Below are 22,890 nucleotides of genomic sequence, written 5' to 3'. Positions count from 1 at the left end.
ACATAATTAAGCAAGAAGTTTATATAAAGTCCATTTAAATATACCAATTTTACAACTTTTATCTCAATTTTATTAACTCTTTTACCTTTAATTTTAATATTTATTAGGTTTAATCAATAATTCTTATTTCTAGAAGGAGTGCCAGATGCCTTTTTCTTTTATTTCTTGTCCTCTTTATCTAATTTTATATAAAAGTCACTGGGATCCCCAAGTTTGAGCCAAAGGTCTTAGGCCCTTGTCTTTTTTAAATTTGATTAATTGCTCTGTTGCCCCAATCATTGATCAATTATCTCAGTCTCTATGTATTTTTCTAGCCCTATAAATACATACATTTTAAACTGGGGTAAATAAAGCGGACTTGCTTGAACTTTAATTTTGGGGTGTGAAGGAAAAGCCAGGCTGGTCTAACAAGATAACTCACAAATCTAAGTATCAGAATACTGATTCTGCTGGACTAACTTGTGAATCTAAGTTAATTAGTGTTGGTTTGCTATTCTTTTTTTTTTTTTTTTTTTTTTTTTTTTTTTGCTAGCCAGCTGGATTTTCAAAGAGACATAGCTAGCTTTGGAATGTTTGCTGCCTCCCTGCCTCCACTTTTGTGATGATAATGCTGCTAAAGTTGTCCCATGCCTATTGGCCGAATACCCCAAACCTGTACTTTACCCTATAAAACCTAATGTGCACGTCTTGGAGGTGCTCAGAGCTTCAGAGCAGAAGCCCCTCTGAGCCTGCTGGCATAATACATCTGAGTACTCCAACCCTCTGAGTGGTGCTTGTTTCTTGGCTGGCCTGTCGTTTCCATAACACGGGAGCAGTAGGTCATCTCTTTGGCCTTTTTTTTTTTTTTTTTTAAACTTTACGTAGTGTAGTATCAAAACCTTGTATCTTAATCCAGAAATGTCCACTTTATTTATCCCATTCAAAATATCCTAAAAATATTTATCCATTTGGGATAAGTCCCCCCCCTTTTTTTTTTCTCGTTAAGAAAAAAATTTTTCAACAGTTTTACATTCGTTTTTCCAGTTACTCAACCTAATTATCATTAATTATTCTAATGTTTTTATTAGCATCTCTAAAACCCATTTGGGGGAAATGGAAAACACAAATGTAGCTTTTCAAACCGGTTTGTTTTTTTTTTAACTAAGTTCTTAGGTTGAGCATTAGATATATTTTTCCAAGTTTAAACTTGATTGATTTTAATAGGTACCAATGAGAATTAAAAGACGGGCTGGGCTAACAAGATAACTCATAAATCAAAGTGTAACAAGTGTCGGTTTACTGATCTAAGTTCTGCTGGGCTAACTGGTAAATCTAAGTTAATAAGTGTCCATTTGCTGATTCCCTGCTCATATTTTTTGCTAGCCAGCTGGATTTTCAAAGAGACATATCTGGCCTTGAAATATTGGTTTGCTGCCTTCCTGCCTCTACTTTTGTGATAATGATGCCGCTAAAGCTGTTCCATGCCTATTAGCCGAATACCCCAAGCTTGTACTTTACCCTATAAAACCTCATGTGCACGTCTTGGAGGTGCTCAGAGCTTTGGAGCAGAAGCCCCTCTGAGCCCGCTGGCATAATAAATCTGAGTACTCCAACCCTCCGAGTGGTGCTTCTTCCTTGGCTGGCCTGTCATTTCTGTAACATTGTTGGAGGCCTCAGTGAGAAACAACCACACTGGCCCCTTGAGCTGCTTGACTGGTGGCTCTGGGCAACCAGGGGACCGGACTCTGGCAGCGAACGAGGTGGCGCCGCCCGACGGTATTCTGGGTTCTCTTTCGTGATGGCGACTTGGCTTCCCAAGTGGCTGGGCTACAACCAGAGCCAGACTCAATGGAGGGATGGACACACTCACCAGGTGTCCGTCTGGACAATGTAGGAACTCCCAGGAGGAATCAGGTCCTGTCCCATTGGACAGAAGAGGAGGCTGATCCCCTCCTACAGGCTCTCCATCTGACGGTATTTCAGATGGGGGAAATCAGTCAGGAATCAGGTCCTGTCCCAGTGGACAGACGAGTAGGCTGATCCCCTACGACAGGAAACAGGATATTGGGAATTGGTGGGAGGACTGTTGTTAACCTCTGTGTGTGTGTGTGTGTGTGAGTAAATGAGTGGCCTGTGAAGCATGCGATCAGGCTTGAGTTTTTTTGCTCCACGGCATTCTGCTATGGAGTTCGAGTTCGAGTGAGTCCCAACCTGCGGTTCCGTGGTGACCTCATATGGCTCAGGGCGGTACCAGTCCCGTAGGGTCCCAATCAGAGCCAGCAGCTTATACTGACCCGCCAAAGCTAAGAGGCATCTTCGTCCCCACTAGAGGAATGGCCAGGCGGACACAGCGAAAACACTCCCTTGTCTTGTCTGCGACACCAACACAGGGTGGCTACACTGGGAGGGAAAAGGACATAAAACAGCATATAAGTAAACAACCCCTTTGACTTGGGGACTAAAACGAGACTACTTTAAAAGTTTCAGACGTGACTTTGTCACCAGTCCCCCGGAATATCCTGTCGCGATTCATAAACCAGGCTTAGTAATGCCCCTCTGTCTAAAATAAAGCTGGCAAGACCTGAGCCAGAGGGAGCTACCCCAGGACTGGCTGGAATCCTCTTTTGAGGTCCCCTTTTGGTCCATTTATTCTGCCACTGGCCGGCCATCCCAGCCTCATATGTTGTCAACTTAGACAATAGAGAAAGCTTTATGCACGGACCCTCTAGAATTCATCCAGGCCCAGGAGAGCCTCAAGGACAAGTACCTATCATGAAACCCTAACTCATTGGGAGCACTTGCAGCCAAGCAGGTAGATATTAGGCCCAGCAAGGCAGCAAGGTTTAAAAAAATAAAACAGAGATACTGGGATCACAGTCCTCTGTGCCAGGAGCAGACCCACAGCAATAGGCCATAAAGTCTGTCAACTAATAACGAGAACCTCTAAATCAAAGCTGACAGTTCTGGACTGCATGATTAAAAATTCCAAAACGGAATTCTCAGGTAACTATGGAGTTTAAATGAGCCCTGGCAGGCTTCATACTTTGTGTAAACTTAAATGGCTGACCTTTGGAGTCAGGTGGCCCTCAGGAGAAACTTTGGACCTAGCAACAGTGCGAGCAATCTATCGAATAATCACCAGAACCCCAGGCCACCCAGATCAACTACCTTACATTGACTCCTGGCTAAATATTCCCCAGAATCTACCCCCATGTATTTGGTTCTGCTCAAATGGACCCGGACAATGTAAGATATTAGCAGCTAAGCTGGTCCAGGCCAAAAAGAGAGAAAAGCTTATTTTCCAGTGAGAAACAGAGGACGAGATGTGCCTGCACCCTCCGTATGCCCCCGGTGCACCAACACCTCTGGTTCCACTGGAGACACTGCCACCCTTTGTGTCATCACCTCCCCAACCTGAGGACCCAGAGGCAAAGCCCAGCCCCCAGCCTGAGCCGGTAGGAAGGAGACTCTGCTTTGTACAAGCCAGGAGACCAGCACCGCCGGCCCTCCAAATGCCACTGCAGGAGACACAAGGGCCACAGCAAGTTGGGAAAGATGGGACTGTTCGGCCCGGGCACCCCATTCTCTGCGACCAACCCTTTAGCACTACAGCCCTTCTCAATTGGCATCATCATACTCCTTCCTACTCTGGAAAACTGCAGGCATTTCTATCACACCATGGTCTAAGTAAAATTAAAAACAAGAGCTTCCACAATAATAGCAGATAAAGAGCCACAGGTAAACCGGTCAGAATTTTGGGCCTGCCCTCCAAAGAAAAAGAGCAAAATGTGTCGGAGCAGGCTGCAGAAGATGTCAAGGGGACCCACGCCAAGCGGAGGTGGGCGGAGCAGTGGCCAAAGCCACCCAGCAACAGCAGCAGCGGCCACAGCCACCCAGCAACAGCAGCAGCAGCAGCCCCCGCACAGCCTCCACATTGGCCGCCGCCGCCACCGCATCCATGGCAACTGTCGGGGAGTGCTGGCCACTGCCTAGTCCTGAAGCGATGCTGGGACAGTCATAGGGCTCTGTCACAAACAGATGCAAATATTTGGTCTCTGTTCAACCCATGATGATTTCTACTTGGTGCTATGTGACTACTGTAATCAGGCTGTCAAGCCACAGGCTCTGATTGACCTTATAGTCTATCTTTCATTTTCACAGGCCCACTCAGGAGATGTTTGCCAGCTGCTTCTGACTCTTTTCAATACAGAGGAGAAGAAACACATTCTCACTGAAGTACGAAAATGGCTGCAAGGCCGAGCCCCCAAGGACACACTGGATATTGAGGGATGGGCCATGACACGGGCCCCTACACCAAACCAGATTGGGACTTTCATAGTCCTGACTCAGAATGTGGGGCCATGGCAGCGCCCTGTGGCCTATTTGTCTAAAAGACTGGACCCTGTGGCATCAGGATGGCCATCCTGTCTACGGGCCCTCGCTGCCACAGCCCTCCTGGTCAATAAGGCAGACAAACTCACACTAGGACAGACTTTAAATGTAAAAGCGCCCCTTTCTGTGCTGGCCCTGATAAACGACCCAGATTACAAATGGATAACTAACACAAGGATGACCCACTACCAGGGGCTTCTATGTAAAAATCCAAGAGTCCGTCTAGAGACTGTGCGAAACTTAAACCCAGACACATATTTGCCTGAGGGGGAAGGGCAGTCTGACCTTGACTGTAAAAAACAAAAACAAAAAAACTTTAATACGAGTAGGCCTGATCTAACTGACAAGACCCTGCAGAACCCAGACCTGGAACTTTTCACAGACAGCAGCATTTACATGCAGGATGGACAATGGCAAGTAGGTTATGCTGTAACAACAACCCAAGTGATAATAAAGGCAGAGTCCCTTCCCCCAGGATGGTCTGCTCAGTGAGCAGAGATTTGGGCACTGGTCCAGGCACTAAGGGAAAAAAAGAAAATGAGTCAATATGTACACTGATTCCAAACATGCATTTGCAACCTTGCATGTACATGGAGCCATCTATAAGGAGAGAGGCCTTTTGACTGGTGAAAAAAAAAATGAAAAACAAAGAAGAAGTTTTACAGTTACTGGAGACAGTATGGAATCCAAAGAAAGTGGCCGTTATTCACTGTAAGGGACACTAAATAAAAGACCCTATGAGCCAGGGAAACAGGCTGGCTGATCAAAAGGCAAGAGAGGCAGCTACCTGGGAACACCCAGTAATTAAAATTATGGAAGAACCAGAGCTACCCACTGCCTCAGAATATAGCCACGATGAAAACAAGTGGGCACAGGCTGAACAAGGGAAGGAAAAAAAGGACAGACAGTGAATCATAACAGATGGAAGGGTTTTCATCCCGGAACGACTAGCTTATCGCATAGTTCAACAACAACACGAAGACACACTTATGGGGAAAATGGCTTTGGAGGCCCTCCTAAAGTAATATTTCCTGATGTCTCCTCTCCCTACTCTGTGTGCATCAGTCTCCCAACACAGCTTGCTCTATGCTCAAGACAATCCAAAACAAGGGCCCACTGGGCCAATGGGAATACAACGATACAAACTGGCTCCCTTCGAAGATTTAAAAGTGTACTTTACTAAGTTTGGGACCAGTAAGGGATACAAGTACCTGGTGGTTTTCGTCTGCACCTTCACAGGGTGGATAAAGCCTACCCCACCAGGACAGAGAAAACAAAAGAAGTAATAAAGACCCTTCTCAGGGATGTCATCCCTCGGTTTAAAATGCCTATCTCCATTGGGTCTAACAATGGAGCCGCCTTCATGGCAGAAATTGTACAGCAAGTGGCAAAGACACTGAGCATCCACTGGAACCTACACACAGCATACAGGCCTCAAAGCTCAGGGAAGCTGTTAAAGTTGCAGTAATCATCCCTTGGATCCATCAGTCCAGGGTTAAGAGAGCGACTTCACCTCAGATAAAGGGTCCCTAAAAATTGAAAGCGTCCCAGGAGACCCACTCAAGATCAAGATCAAAAGGACCAGAAAAAGATCAACGAGCTCTGCTCTAGCCACACCCAGAAGCTGGCTAGTCAAAGCATGGCCAAAGCTTGAGAAAAGCTCAACAAAACTGTTAAATGTACTCCTCTTGTGCTCCCTTGCCTCTTTCCTTGTTTGCTATACTAGTCTGTATATTAGCAGTGGGGCTGGCTAGTGCCACCCCACCTGACTGGAATATAGGCCATAGGATCCTGATAGCTATTTTACACCTTGTTATAACTAGTGCCATCACCGCAGCATCATGTCTAAGATATTCATAAGGCTGATGTTACTGACGCTAATACCTTCACTCCCCTTGCTAGTGGGGTTCAAAATGACAGCAGGGGTGGGCACAGAAATTGATAGCATAGCCTCATCCTCTTATTACTATTATCAGATTGCAGGTGAGTTCAGCCAGGATCTCCAATAAATGACAAAAACCCTGGGAGCACTGCAAAATCAGATTGACTCACTGGCCGAGATGATCTTACAAAACAGGAGGGGTCTGGACCTGCTCATGGCCAGAGAGAGGGGACTATGCCTCTTCCTAAATGAAGAGTGCTGTTTTTATGCCAATCAATCAGAAATTGTCAGAGGGATGGTTCAAGAGTTACAAGACTGAGTGGGAAAAAAAAAAAGAAAACACAAAAAACAAACAAAAAAAACACACAAAAAACCATATTTTACACAAAAGCCTGTGGACAGGCCCCTGGGGCTAGACCTCCTGGCTGGCATCCTTCATAAAATCCTTGCTCCTGATTTTTGCAGTTCTGCTGTTTGGGCCCTGTATCCTAAACTTCCTGAACCGCTTTGCCAGTGAGCAGATAGAGGCTATAAAACTTCAGATGTTAGCCTCCAATTATGAGCCCTTACAACAGATATGTGATGATGCTTACTCCAACAAGGGTTGTGAAAGCATCAAGAGAGGGGGATGAGAAGAAAAAGCCAGGCTGGGCTAACAAGATAACTCATAAAGCTAAGTGTAACAAGTGTTGGTTTGCTGATTCCCTGCTCATGTATTTTTTTGTTTTGTTTTGTTTTGTTTTGTTTTGTTTTGTTTTGTTTTTGCTAGCCAGCTGGATTTTCAAACAGACATATCTGGACTTGAAATATTGGTTTGCTGCCTTCCTGCCTCTACTTTTGTGATAATGATGCTACTAAAGCTGTTCCATGCCTATTGGCCGAATAACCCAATCTTGTAATTAACCCTATAAAACCTCATGCACATGTCTTGGAGGTGCTCAGAGCTTTGGAGCAGGAGCCCCTCTGAGCCCGCCGGCATAATAAATTTCAGTACTCCAACCCTCTGAGTGGTGCTTGTTCTTTGCTGGCCTGTCTTTTCCATAACACTGATATAAGAGCTATTTATAATGAGAGTTCTTTCAACTTTCACCAATTTAGAAATTTCTCCAAATGAAAGGATCCATTAAATGGCCATCAATTAATGTGTATATATATATATATATATATATATATATATATATATATATATATATATATATATATATACAGTGATTTTAAACCAATAAGATGAAGAGGTTTTTCCACATGAGTGGGGGTGTTGCCTAAATAAAATTCAAAATTTACTCCCCAAAAGGTAAAGGCCTTTGTGATCCAGGCTGATGCAACAAAGGTTAAAATGGCAAAATGCCTGAGGATTGGTACAATCAAAGGATAGTTGAGAATCCCAATTTATTTGCTTGGCCACCATATGTACGCAATACTTGTACCTTTTGCATAGAAGAGTCCGTTTTCCTTTAAAAAAAAAGAAACACATACACACACACACACACACACACACACACACACACAAACAAACAAACACATGCACACAAACACCCAGAGAAAGATAAAACATTTATATTTCAAGGACACAGGAAGAGAAATCCAAGTTCCCCTTAAAGGGGCTTTTATTTTTATAAGGTCAGAATTCCAAAAAGTGTTCTTATCAGGCCTGACTAGTTATTTTCAGGGTTAGTTTTTTTTTAAATTCCCAATTAAAGTTGTAAGTTTTATATATACATAAATCTGGCTGGAGTATTAGTTGGAGGCTGGCAATCTGTCATTTCTTTTTCTTTTGTTTTGAAAGTTCTATTTCCCATTTGAAGCTCTGGTTGTCAGAATAAAATTGCTAGTAGGTTTTCCCGGAGGGACAACTGCACGGCATGAGGTCTTTGCCTCTACCACTCCTGCAAGTTGCTCAGTCACCTGAGAAAGCTGTTGCCAGCCAGGAGGAGGGTCCCATTTTTGGAGCTGTAAGGTTCCTCATAAGATTTTTACTTTTATCCCAACAAATTCAGTGGAGGTAGCCAAACTGAGGGAAACATTAGACCAGCCTCTTATCTAACCACTCAGTCCAGACCCCAGTATCTTTCAACCGTGCCCCACCTAGGACGTCTCAACTGACTCGGTATTTCCCTGGTATCTTTCAACCAGCTCCACCCGGGACATCTCCACTGGGTGAGTATTTCCCTGGTATCTTTCAACCAGACCCACCCGGGACATCTCTACTGGGTGGGTATTTCCCTGTATGTATCAACCAGGCATTACCCAGCATGTCTCCACTGGGTGGGTATTTCCCTCCAGTATCTTTCAACTGGAGGGACAGGTACCTGGATACACCCTCAAATAAAACTCAGGATTATGAACCAATATGAGAGATATTGTTACGGAAATGACAGGCTAGCAAGAAACAAGCACCACTCGGAGGGTTGGAGTAGTCAGATTTATCATGTTGGCAGGCTCAGAGGGGCTCCTGCTCCGAAGCTCTGAGCACCTCCAAGACGTGGGCATGAGGTTTTATAGGGTTAATTACAAGCTTGGGATACTTGGCCAATAGGTGTGTAAGAGCTTTAGCAGCATCATTATCACAAAAGTAGAGGCAGGGAGGAAGAAAACCAATATTTCAAGTCCAGATATGTCTCTTTGAAAATCCAGTTGGCTAGCAAAAAAAAAAAAAAAAAAAAAAGAGAGAGCAGGGAATCAGCAAAGGGGCACTTATTAGCTTAGATTAACTAGTTAGCCCAGCAGAACTCAGATCAGTAATCCTACACTTGTTACACTTAGATTTAAGAGTTAGTGTGTTAGCCCAGCCTGGCTTTTCCTTCACAACCCAAGAACCAAGAAACTCACCCAAATTCGTCTGGACTCCACCAGGAGGATGGGCACAAAAGGCCACTGCTGGTACCAAGGATCCGCTTCCTCATTGAGTTCAGGCGAAGGACAGAAGTTTGCTCTGGTTTCCTTCAGGGTCATCAAAACTGTCAAATGAAATAAATGTGCAGCCTAAAAGTTAAGAGTTATGTTTTGTTTGGTGGGAGGAATCGAGCCAGGATGACGGCCTCTCAGATCACTCTGAGGACCGCTTCAAAGAGGTAGAGGAGGAGCTAGGATATAAAGGAGCTTTACAACAAAGACCACGTAGGTGGAATAATAAAAGATTACTTGTTATCTAAAGAAAGCCAGGCATCTCAAGTTAAAGAATTAAGTGCTTTTCTATGTATGAGAGGAAGCAAACATTTGGACTCACTGAATTCATTCCTTTGACAAGCACCTACCTATCTAGGGCCAGTATCCTGTCCTTTCTTATTCTGAGTCTGCTCAAAGGGTACCATTGTGAGTGGCTGCAGAGGCTGGGCTGCAGGCCTGTTCTCACTGGGGGTTGGCAGCAGCTGCTGCTGACTTGGTTTCAGCATTCTTTGTTTACTGACATGGTTGCAGTATTTTCACTCACATTGCAGTATTTTCCTTCACAGTGCTCCCCCTTGGTCCTAAATTCGACCAATATTTTGGAAGACATTTCATGCCCAATTTTGTCCCACGGTACTAGGAAGTCTCATTCCTACTTAAGGTGAAGAATCTGTTGACATGCCACTCAACGTGTTAGGTTTTTCATCAGGCCCTGTTAATACTAAAAGTTCTCTGGATCACCTGTCTTACTAATCTATTATGATCCAGGAAAAGTTTATCCTTTATTGCTCATTTCCATAACTAGAATCACACTATTATAATTATTTTATACAAGGTTATAAATTTTATCTATTATTTTAAGATGTTTAGCCATCATCAATCTTGTTGGAGGCCAAGTTACACATTGGGAAATGGAAGAGACAACAATCTTATAAAAGGGACAGGATATAAGTAATACAGCTAGTAATGTTAAAAAAAGTCATGAGTAAGGATTTAATAGTTGAGAAGTTACATTTTTGGGTTAAAATTTTGCTTGTGTTTCTGATTGAGCTTGAGTGATCTTATAACAAAAGTCATATTTATGATCAGGCACAAGGCAGGTATTATTAATTGGCCAGGTGAGGGCTCCCACCTTGTAATGTCAATAGTGGCCTAAACAGAACTATCATTTCTTTTTAGAATAATTTTTCTGAGGGCTATCTAGTTAAAGCCTTAGAGAAGGGAAACCCACCAAGGTAACACAGAAGTACTAGACATAGGTAATTTACCAGAAACCTAACAATTGGATTAGTTCATAATTAAAGGTAAGAGCAAATATCAAAATAATTGTTATACAGGCCTGGTCAAGTTTCTTGGGTCGGCTGTCTACCTCAGGTGTCGTCTTCTTCTCATCCTGGCTTGGTAGCTTTTACTTCATCTGGGCATTGTTTGAAGGTGAGCTGTACTCTAAAGTCCAATCAACTGCAGGGGCTCTTTTGCACTGGAAATTAACCCAAAAGTCAATTTCCTTTAGCTTTCGCTGTGCATGGTCTAGATAAGAGTACCTGATAAAGGATCCTTCCATTCAGGTTTGAGACAGTTTTTTAAGTCATGCCTGTTTCATATGTACAATCCCCTGGTTGCAGGTCATGGGGCATCAGATCTTTACCCAAGGATAGATTACTGAGCTTCAGAAAGAAACCTAGAGTGTCCTTTTAACAATTCAATTAAACATTGCAGCCATGTAACATAACAGCAAGAAATGATTTGGCAAGTGTCTTAGTAAATATAGACCTCAATTAACAAAACTGGAATTTAATATCCAATAAAATATAAATTTTTCCCTCTAAAGTTACCCTCAATTTTATCAAATATACTCAAATCAAGATTAACATGTTTATAAGTTATTTGATCATATAGGCTATTTTAAATTCACTGTGTTGGAACTTCTAATAAGGAGTCTCAGGCTAGAATTTTAATAAGGTTTCCCAAAGCCAGGAAAGCCACGTCAAGGGCTTGCCATAAATTTTTGCCTTACAAATTTAGGAAAGTTGTTTTCTCTTTAAGGTCCTTAAAATACCTAGAGATTCCTATATTTGTTAGGAGAAGATCTTCCTAATTTATATGAAAGAGCCACTGGGGACCTAAGAGTTTCCAGTCTCTGGAGGGATCAGATAGAGAGAAATGATAACTGTTCCAAGTCTGCTTACATAGGTATAATTCATCAACTTGCTGTGAATCATAACTAGCCTAAGGAGAAGAATTTCTTTATGTCTGGGAAACAGGTTAAAAGCCAGTAATATTTCAGGCAAAATCAAAAATTATAACCATATTCATCAGTTTACTCAGTCCCATGTAACTAATCCTTTTGGTAACAGTTTTATTAAATCAGTTTTCATTAGACATTTAAAATGACTTACTCAGTTTAGTTCAGTGCTATAGTTTGAATTTATTAGAAGCCAGTAAATCTCCTTGAAGGGAAAGCATTTTTTAAAATCATCAGAATAAAACAATAACTGTCTATAAATGACAAAAGATTTAAAAGCATGGTTAAATACCATTACACTGTAATCGATAAAGAAACCTGGTCACAATAACCAGAATTATGACTGGTAACATTTCAGATACACCAGAATTCTAGGAAGTCCATATAATTTCTGGAATTTCTATAATGATATTTTCTCATACAATATAACCTAGGAGCATTTATTATTCAGTTGAAAATACTTCCCATGTTAGTTAACATATCAAATGAAACTTAATAGTTTAAAATCTCTCTTTGGGATGTTTCAGGGGCCCTCTGTAGCATCCCAAAGTTAACGGGAGATCAAAAGAACTCTAATCAGAAATTGATATTTGGGAAGCTTGTTAAAAGGTTTTAAAACACTTGGTCAGATAAAATTATAGATTACTGTAAAGTAGTCCTTATTCATTAACAAGAAAATATTTCAAATGTAAGGCAGAACAGATCACTTAAGGAGTTTAAGTAGGTTTACAATCTGTTACTGAAGGCAGATTAACATTTCAAGAAAACTTTGTCCATTTAACAGAGAGAAAACCAAATCTAGACTTGTACAGGCTTACTATTAAGATACATTTACTTTGACCAAAATTATTCTAAACTTAGCCAGTCCTGATCATGTACAAAACCCTTTTCTCAGGATTCTTCTTCCACAAGCCTTACACAAATTTCTATACTCATATTATTTTGTCACTTATTTTTTTTTTTTCCATATAGAAGTAACCAGGTTCAGGACAAAGTCACTATTTTCCATTAACAAAATATAATTTCATTCCTTATATCTTCCTTTACATATTCATCTTACTTTCCTAAGATACTGAGATGTTTTCCTTAATAATAGAGAATATTTCAGGGTGGCACAAACCATTAATTAATATTTTTAAACACCTTTAGTTTCTCTGTAAGAGGAAGTCAAATTTTAAGTAATTAATATTTTAATCTTATTTTATCTGAAAATGGCATTGCTATTTAATAAACTACCATCATTTAACTTTATTTAGTAGAACTTTATAAAGTTACCAAATATTTAGAGATTATTTGAAGGATACATTTTAAAAAATATATTTTAAAGAATTTACCCAAAAACTCTGATTTTATTTGTATTTAATTTACTTAGAAATTTATCACACCATATTACAATTATTATTTTTTTAGCAGTAGAAATATCTCATATCTATAATGTGTACACAGACTTCTTTACAGACAAAAGCAAGAAATCTCATAGCTTTACTTTAAAACTTACTTATGAGTTAGGTATTACAATATAAATTTACTGTTTATAAATAAGTGTTGGAGTCAGCTGAATTTGCTTGCTAAAATCACTGAGGCTTACTATTTATGAAAAAGACATTTAAGATTTCTTGACAAAGTCTGAAAGACCCGTCAGAGTTCTGAGTTTTAAAATGTCAAATATTTCTTTGGCCTTAAGTTTTAGCTCATTAAGTTTATTCGGCTCAGTCCTAGGTCATTGTTTGTTGTATTTACATTTTTGATATGCAAGACAAAGACAGTTGCTTCCAGTTCCCCCAAATAACTGGTCTGTCACCTAGGCCTAATTGTATCTCCTTAATTTGATTTTCTGTGTCAATGAGAAGAGCTGTAAACAAATAATTCCATGTTTTAAAACTTTAAGAATTATTTTATCATGTCTTCAAAAGCTTACATAAGGCATTTAGCAAGGTTTCTCTTCCTTAACTTATAAGTTAAACCCAGGGTAAACCTCTTATTGTTTTATTAGCCCCTGAATATTAGTTTTTAGATGTACTTTATATTGGATGGCTCAGGTAACTCTCTTGGTTTCCTTTAGTTTGTTTAATTAGTATTATTTGAGGGACAGATATGTGCCCAGCCTTATAATACCAAGAAGGGGAAGTGTTTTTCCATTGAAACATATCTATCTCACAATATAATTAAGCAAAAGAGGTTTATATAAAGCCCATTTAAATATACATATTTTACAAAATTTTATCTCAATTTTATTAACTCTTAAACTTTAATTTTAATATTCATTAGGTTTAATCAATAATTCTTAATTCTAGGAGAGCCAGAAGCCTTTTCCTCTTATTTATTGTCCACTTTATCTAATTTTATATAAAAGTCTCTGGGATCCCCAACTTTGAGTCAAAGGACTTAGGGCCTTGTCAATTTTTAGTTTGCTTAATTGATTTGTTCACCAATCATTGATCAAGTATCTCAGTCTCTCTCTCTCTCTCTCTATATATATATATATACTTTTTTTCTAGCCCTATAAATATATTCATTTTAAACTGGGGTAAGTAAAGAGGACTTGTTTGAACTTTAATGTTGGGGAAAAGTAGGTGATCCCTTTGTCTTTTTTTTTTTTTTTTTTACTTTACACAGTGTAGTGTCAAAACCTTGTATCTTAATCCAAAAATGTCCATTTTATTTATCCCATTCACTATAACCATGTAAAAATATTTATCCATTTGGAATGAGTCCCTTATTATTATTTTTTCTTTCGTTAAGAAAAAAAATCTTTTGACATTTTTATATTCCTTTTTTCAGTTATTCAACCTAATTAACACTAACTATTCTAATGTTTTTACTAATATCTCTAAAACCCATTGAAGGGAAAGGGAAAACACAAATGTAGCTTTCCAAACTGTTGTTTTTTTTTTTTAACTAAGTTCTTAGGTTGACCATTAGATATATTTTTCCACCTTTAAACTTGATTGATTTTAATAGGTACCAATAAAACAGCTGTTTATAATGAGAGCTCTCTTAACTTTCACCAATTTAGAAGTTTTCCAAGTTAAAGGATCCATCATATAGCCATCAATTAATATATATATATAAATAAAATTTGAAAGTGTACTCCCCAAAAGTTAAAGGCCTTTGTAGTCCAGGCTGATGCAACAAAGGTTAAGATGGCAAAATGCCTGAGAATTGGTATAATCAAAGAATTGTTGAGAATCCCAATTTTTTGCTTGGCTGCCATATGTACATAATACTTGTAGCTTTTGGATGGCAGAGTCCAAATTTTCCTTAAAAAAAAAAAGTAAACACATATATACATACATACACACACATAAAACACCCAGAGAAGGATAAAACGTTTACATTTCAAGGACATAGGAAGAGAAATCCAAGTTGCCCCTAAAAGGGCTTTTGTTTTCATAAGGTCAGAATTACAAAAAAAAAAAAAAAAAAAAAGTTTTTATCAGGCCTGGCTAATTATTTTCAGAGTGAGATTTTTTTAAATTCCCAATTAAAGTTGTAAGTTTTATACATACATAAACCTGGATAGGTTATTACTTGGAGGCTGGCAATCTGTCACTTCTTGTTCTTTTGTTTTGAAATTTCTATTTCCCATTCGAAGCTCTGGTTGTCAGAATAAAATCGCTAGTAAGATTTCCCACAGGGACAACTGCACGGCATGAGGTCTTTGCCTCTACCACTCCTGCAAATTTCTCAGTCACCTGAGAAAGCTCTTGCCAGCCTGGTGGAGGGTCCCATTTTTTGAGCTGTAAGGTTCCTCATAAGATTTTTACTTTTATCGCAACAAATTCAAAGGAGGCAGCCAAATTGCAGAAAGTGTTAGACCAGCCTCCTACCTAACCACTCTGTCCAGACTCCAGTATCTTTCAGCTGGGCCCCACCTGGGATGTCTCCACTGGGTCGTTATTTCCCTGGTATCTTTCAACCAGCCCCAACATGGATGTCCGCACTGAGTGGGTATTTCCCGGTATCTTTCAACCAGGCCCCACCCAGCATGTCTCCACTGGGTGGGTATTTCCCGCAGTATCTTTCAACTGGAGGGACAGGTACCTGGATACACCGCCAAATAAAACTCAGGATCAGACAATATGGGAGATCCAAGAACTAGGAAAGACTCACCCACATTTGTCTGGACTCCGTGAGGAGGCAGATGGGCACAAAGGGCCTCTGCTTGTACCAAGGCTCCGGTTCCTCATAGAGTTCAGGCTCAGGAGAGAAGTCTGCTCTGGGTCCCTTCGTGGTCACCAACACTGCTGACTGAAATAAATGCACAGCCTAAAAGTTAAGAGCTATGATTTAATTGGCAGAAGGACTCCTCTCAAGATTACTTGGAGGGACTGCTCCAAAAAGATAGGGTAGGAGCTAGGATTTATGGGAGCTTTACAATAGAGACCAGGTAGGTGGAACAATAAAAGATTACTTGTTATCTAAAGAAAACCAGGCATCTCAAGTTAAAGAATTTAGTGCTTTTCTATGTATGGGAGGAAGCAAACATTTGGGCTCACTGAATTCATTCCTTTGACAAGCACCTACCTATCTAGGGCCAGTATCCTGTCCTTTCTTATTCTGAATCTGCTCAGAAGGCACCATTGTGAGTGGCTGCAGAGGCTGGGCTGCAGGCCACTCCCCACTGGGGGGTGGTGGCAGCCAGAGATGACTTGGTTTCAGCATTATTCGTTTACTGATATGGTTGCAGTATTTTCACTCACATTGCATTATTTTCGTTCACAATATTAAGCCTTAGTGATTTGAGCAAGCAAATTCAGCTTACTTCAACTGTTATTTATAAGCAGTAAATGTATATTGTAATACCTAACTCATAAATAAGTTTTAAAGTAAAGCTATGAAATCTCTAGCTTTTGTCTGTTTATAAGTCTGTGTACACATTATAGATATTAGATATTTCTACTGCTAAAAAAAGTAATGTGGTGTGATAAAATTCTAAGTAAATTAAATGCAAATGACTAGAGCTTTTGGGTAAATTATTTAAAATATATTTTTTAAAATGTATGCTTAAAATAATCTCTAAATATTTGGTATCTTAAAATTATAGAGTTCTGCTAATTTAAGTTAAATGATGGGAGTTTATAAAATAGTTATGCTATGTTCTGATAAAATAAGATTGAAAGATTAATTACTTAAAATTTGACTTCCTCTTGCAGAGAAACTAAAGGTGTTTAGAAATATTAATAAATGGTTGATGCCACCCTGAAATATTCTATACTATTAAGGGAAACATCTCAGTATCCTAGGAAAGTAAGATGAATGTCTAAAGGAAGATATAAGGAATGGAATTATATTTTGTTAATGGAAAACAATGGCTTTGTCCTGAACCTGGTTACTTCTAAATGAAAAAAAAAAAAAAAAAAAAAAAGGGACAAAATAATATGAGTAAGGAAGGTTGTGGAAGGCTTTTGGCAGAGGAACACTGAGGAAAGAGTTTTGTATATGGTCGTGATTGACTAAGTTTAGAATAAATTTGGTCAAAGTAAATGAATCTTAGAAGTGAGCTGGTACAAGACTAGATTTCATTTTCTCTCTGTTAAGAAGACAAAGTTTTCTCAAAATGTTAATCTGCCTTCAGTATCAGACTGTAAAGCTACTTATACCCAAGTAACCTGTTCTGCCTTTACTTTTGAAATATTTTTCTTGTTAATGAATAAGTACTATTTCACAGTGATTTATACTTTAATCTGCCCAAGTGTTTTGAAACCTTTTACAAAGCTTCCCAAGTATCAATTTCTGATTAGAGTTCTTTTGATCTCCCGTTAACTTTGGGATGCTACAGAGGGCCCCTGAAACATCCCAAAGAGAGATTTTAAACTATTAAGTTTCATTTGATATGTTAAATAAAATGGGAAGTATTGTCAAATGAATAATAAATTTTTCTAGGTTATATTGTATGAGAAAATATTATTAATATAGATATTTTAGAAATGATATGGACTCCCTAAATTTCTGGTATATCTAAATTGTTACCAGTCATAATTCTGGTTATTGTGACCAGGTTTCTTTATCGATTACACTGTAATGGTGTTTATCCATGCTTTTAAATCTTTTGTCATTTATAGACAGTTAATTGTTTTATTCTGATGACTTTGCAAAATACTTTCTCTCCAAGGAAATTTACTGGTTTCTAACAAATTTCAAACTATAGGACTGAACTAAACTGGGTAAGAAATTTTAAAGGTCTAAAGAAAATTCTGATTTAAGAAAACTGTTAACAAAAGGACTAGTTACATGGGACTGAGTAAACTGATGAGTATGTTTAGAATATTTGATTTTGTCTGAAATATTACTTGCTTTTAATCTGCTTCCCAGACATAAAGAAATTCTTCTCCTTAGGCTAGCTATGATTCACAGCAAGTTGATGAATTATACCTATGTAAGCAGACTTGGAACAGTTATCTTTTCTCTCTATCTGATCCCTCCAGAGACTGGAAACTCTTAGGTCCCCAGTGGATCTACTAGATAAATTAGGAAGATCATCTCCTAACAGATATAGGAATCTCAAGGTATTTTAAGGACCTTAAAGAGAAAAGAATTTTTTTAAACCTGTAAGGCAAAAACCTGTGACTAAACCTTGCGGTGGCTTTCCTGGCCTTGGGAAACCTTATTAACATTCTAGCCTGAGACTCCTTATTAAAAGTTCCAACACAGTCAATTTAAGAGCCTATATGATCAGATAATCAGACTTAACTTGTAAACAAATTAATCTTGATTTGGCTATATTTGATAAAAATGAAGGTAACTTTAGAGAAAAGAAGTTTATATTTTAGTGGACATCAAATTCTAGTTTTGTTAATTGAGGTCTATGTTTACTAAGACACTTCCCAAATCATTTCTTGCTGTTATGTTACATTGCTGCAAAGTTTAATTGAATTGTTAAAAGGACACTCTAGGTTTCTTTCTGAAGCTCAGTAATCTATCCTTGGGTAAAGATCTGATGCCCCATGACCTGCAACCAGGGGATTGTACATACTGAAACAGGCATGACTTAAAAAACTGTCTCAAACCTGAATGGGAGGACCCTTTATCAGGTACTCTTATCTAGACCATGTGCAGTGAAAGCTGAAGGAAACTGATTTTTGGTTTCTTTTCCAGTCCAAAAGAGCTCCGATAGTGGACTGGCCATTAGAGTACTTCTCACCTTTAAACAATGCTCAAATGGAGAAGAATCTACCAGGCCAGGATGAGAAGAAGACGACAGCTGAGGCAGACAGCTGACCCAAGACACTGGACTAGGCCTGTATACCAATTACCTTGATAATTGCTCACACCTTTGATTATGAACTAATCCAATTTTTAAGTTTCTGGTAAATAACCTATGTCTAGTACTTCTGTGTTACCTTGGTGGGTTTCCCTACTCCAAGGCTCTAACTAGATAGCCCACAGAAAAGTTTATTCTAAAAAGAAATAGTTCTGTTTAGGCCACTATTGATATTACAAGGTGGGAGACCTAACATGGCCAATTAATAATACCTGCTCTGAGCCTGACCATAAATATGAATTTTCTTATAAGAACACTCAAGCTCAATCAGAAACACAAGCAAAATTTTAACCCAAAAATGTAACTTCTCAACTATTTAATCCTTACTCATGACTTTATTGACGTTACTAGCTGTATTACTGATATCCTGTCTATATTATAAGATTGTTGTCTCTTCCATCCCAGTGTGTAACTAGGCCCCCAACAAGATTGATGGTGGCTAAACATCTTAAAGAAGTAGATAAAATTTATAACTCCACATAAAATATTTGTAATAGTGTGATTCTAGGTATGGGAATGAGCAACAGATAAACATTTCCTGGATCGTAATAGATTAGTAAGACAGGTGATCCAGAGAACTTTTAGTATTAACAGGGCCTGATGAAAAACCTAACACGTTGAGTGGCATGTCAACAGATTCTTCACCTTAAGTAGGAATGAGACTTCCTAGCACCGTGGGACAAAATTGGGCATGAAATGTCTTCCAAAATATTGGTCGAATTTAGGACCAAGGGGGAGCACTGTGAAGGAAAATACTGCAATGTGAGTGAAAATACTGCAACCATGTCAGTAAACAAAGAATGCTGAAACCAAGTCAGCAGCAGCTGCTGCCAACCCCCAGTGAGAACAGGCCTGCAGCCCAGCCTCTGCAGCCACTCACAATGGTACCCTTTGAGCAGACTCAGAATAAGAAAGGATAGGATGCTGGCCCTAGATAGGTAGGTGCTTGTCAAAGGAATGAATTCAGTGAGTCCAAATGTTTGCTTCCTCCCATACATAGAAAAGCACTTAATTCTTTAACTTGAGATGCCTGGCTTTCTTTAGATAATAAGTAATGCTTTATTTTTCCACTTATGTGGTCTTTGTTGTAAAGCTCCTATATACCCTAGCTCCTCCCCTATCTCTTCCCTCTGAGTAATCTGAGAGGCCATTATCCTGGCTCAAGTCCTTCCACCAAATAAAACACAACTCTTAACTTTTAGGCTGCTCAGTTTTTTCAGTCAATATCAATATAAAGAATTAATGTTTTTCTATGTATGGGAGGAAGCAAACATTTAGGCTCACTGAATTCATTCCTTTGACAAGCATCTAGCTATCTAGGGCCAGTATCCTGTCCTTTATTATTCTATGTCTGCTCAGAGGGCACCATTGTGAGTGGCTGCAGAGGCTGGGCTGCAGGCCTGTCCTCACTGAGGGGTGGCAGCAGCTGCTGATGGCTTGGTTTTAGCATTCTTTGTTTACTGATGTGGTTGCTATATTCCTTTACATTGCAGTATTTTCATTCACACTTTAAAAGGACAATCTAAAAACAAAGAAGAAAGAGGAAATATTGTCAATATGAACTAAATTAGACTCATTTAACATTAACAATCTTCTATGGGATAAAATGAGATAAGGAAACAGTAATCATTCAATTAATGTAAAACAGGCATCCTAACTCCATCCTTGACACTTTGCAGTGGGTTCAAGGGCAAAGTAGGTGTAATGGATTAGATGAAAGCTAGGGATGCATTATGTGGTATTAAAAAAATATACAAAATTTTGAAACAGACATATGAAAAGAGTCTTGCTCCAAATTTCACCTGAATTTTAAACAGCCATCCTTATTCAGCTGCTTCAAAATCTGCTCTTATCTCCTGACAACACTCCATACTCATAAATACACACTTTTTTTTTCCCAGTAGTCACTGATTGATGGATTTTATCTTCAACTCAAAAATATAATCATAAAACTATTGTATTTTGTTTTTCTTACATGCTGAATGTGTAACTATACTTAAGAATTCAATTTAACTTGAATCATTAGAAATTTATATTTGTACAGAACAAAGTTGTTTTAATGGGGGAACTGCTTGCCATTATTCACAATGATAAGTTCTAGCTAGACTCTTACATGTCCCTCATAGACAATGAGCAAAAATTTTTGCTGATTAAACTGAGTCTTGGAACATCCCTAAATGTTAAAAAATACTTTAACTAACTCCCCAAATTCCTATACATGCTTTTTTCTCATCTTCCTAGTCTCATTGAGCATTGTCATGTATATTCTACCTTTCAATTCAATTGGATTTAGTTTCCAAGCTCACTTTTTTTTTTTTTAAGGATTAGGTTTATTCATTTATTTCTGATTGGAAGAGGTGCTGGGGATTGAACTTAGGATCTCATGTATGTTAACTGTGTGCTGTACCACTTGAGCTACACTGCCTCCCACTCACCCACCAAATTCACTTCTGCCTCCACATCTCTGCTTATGCTCTTCTCTGATCTTGGTTGCCAGTCCTTACCTGTCAACAGCAACAATCCTGTAAGGTTCATCCTAAATACCTCCTTATCAAAGCTTTCCTTAATTTTTACAGCTTGTCATAATCTCTCCCTTTTCTGAAACCCCCCAAACTCTTAGTCTATAAGTTTTCAAATCATTAAGAGTTGATTTTTTTAGTGGCCTGCCATTTTACCAAAGGGGTTAAGAGCGCAGGTTTGGAGATGAATAGACCTAGGTTTCTAATCCTGGCTCTTCCACTATCTAGCTAAGTTTATCTGGGGAAATTATTTAATTTCTTGAATCTTCAGTTTCTTCATCTGTAAAATAAGGATGCAATATATATGTTATTGGGGTGGTTGTGAGAATTAAGTGAGATGTAATTTGTATACTGTCCAGCACAGCCTCTGACATACAAGAACAGCTCAAGAAATGGTGGCCACTACCCACCTTACTCTCTGTGTCACACTGTACACTGAAATGGCCTTTCATAGATTTTTAAGCAGCCTGCATTACTGAGCTCAAGGCTTTGCATACATTAGATGCTCAACTACCGAAGAGAGATTTATCCCCTCACCATTCTACTCACATCACATCAGCAGAGGTTTTACTTTCTTACAAACTATCCAGTGATTTTTATATTTTATATAATTTAGGGGTTGAACCAGATTATCTCTCAGATTCTTATGAGTCTTAAGCAGTTTGACATTTTTTCAAAACCTGTTCAACGTAATCATTTTTTAAAAGATCTCTTATGTATCCACATGACATAACAACTAGCACTTTTTGATCCAGTGAAGAGAAGATCATCAGTAGCATCTACAGAGAGCATAGCTGTTTTGTGCCCTTCAACTTTGTGCACACACTGAAATGGGGGTGTTCTGATTCATTTTGAACCTGGAAATGGGTTGATTGTGCCCCTGAGCTGGCAGAAAACTAAACAGAGCTTAATTTCAGTAGATGTATCATGAAACTACTTTTAATTTTTTTCTCTGACTTTAAGAATTCTTTCCAAGTAATTAGTAATGAAATCCATACTGCTCCCTTGTCTCATTTTTTAAGCAAAGGGACACAGAGTGAAACAGTAAAAGCAGTGATGGTGTGCACCAACTAATCAGGTGTCAGCTAGCAGGTGCATTCTGCAAGGAGCGAAGCCAGTGCTGCATCTGGATTTTCTTATTAGTAATTTCATCTCTTTCAAGTTTAATGAAGTAATATTGGAGCTATTCAAGTATAGTGAATTCTGACAGGTAAGAAAGTATAAATGATGGTTAACTGGAAGATGTGACTCTGTCAGGCTGGAGTATAATTCCATGTCAAAAAAGACATTCTGGAGGAAGTATAACACATATAACCTAAGATACTAAGAAAGCAAATTTGAAACCAATTTGAAGAAATATAAGAATATTTGCATAGACAGAAATTCTAAAGCGAGAATGGCTCAAAAATAACAAAAACTTTCTAAAACTCTTAACAGTGTCAAAGAGAAAAAAATTTAAGAGTAAAATTTTAAGAGAACAGTGAGTCTTTTTAGGGAACTTTCTGATAAATTTAAGATTTCTGAAGTTTCTGCTTTATACCATTGGACTATGAACTATGGAAATAGAAAGTTTATCAAAACACTGTCCCTGTCCTAAAGGAATTTAAGACGGGATCTGAGTTGAAATAAATGTATGAGGAAAACTAAAGATGAGTGTGAAATAAGACATAATAAATATGTAAGTTGAATGTAACTGTGCTTCAGAGCAGGAAGAAAAATGTTG

General features: G+C 38.7%; 1 pseudogene; it reads right to left on the bottom strand.

Moving 5' to 3' along the window:
- LOC102520565 overlaps positions 1-22,890 on the bottom strand; it is a 48,805-nt pseudogene that overhangs the window by 16,485 nt on the left and 9,430 nt on the right.

The sequence above is a fragment of the Camelus ferus genome, chromosome 14, assembly GCF_009834535.1.
Source record: "Camelus ferus isolate YT-003-E chromosome 14, BCGSAC_Cfer_1.0, whole genome shotgun sequence".
NCBI lineage: Eukaryota > Metazoa > Chordata > Mammalia > Artiodactyla > Camelidae > Camelus > Camelus ferus.
This window is presented reverse-complemented; position numbering and strand designations above follow the sequence as displayed.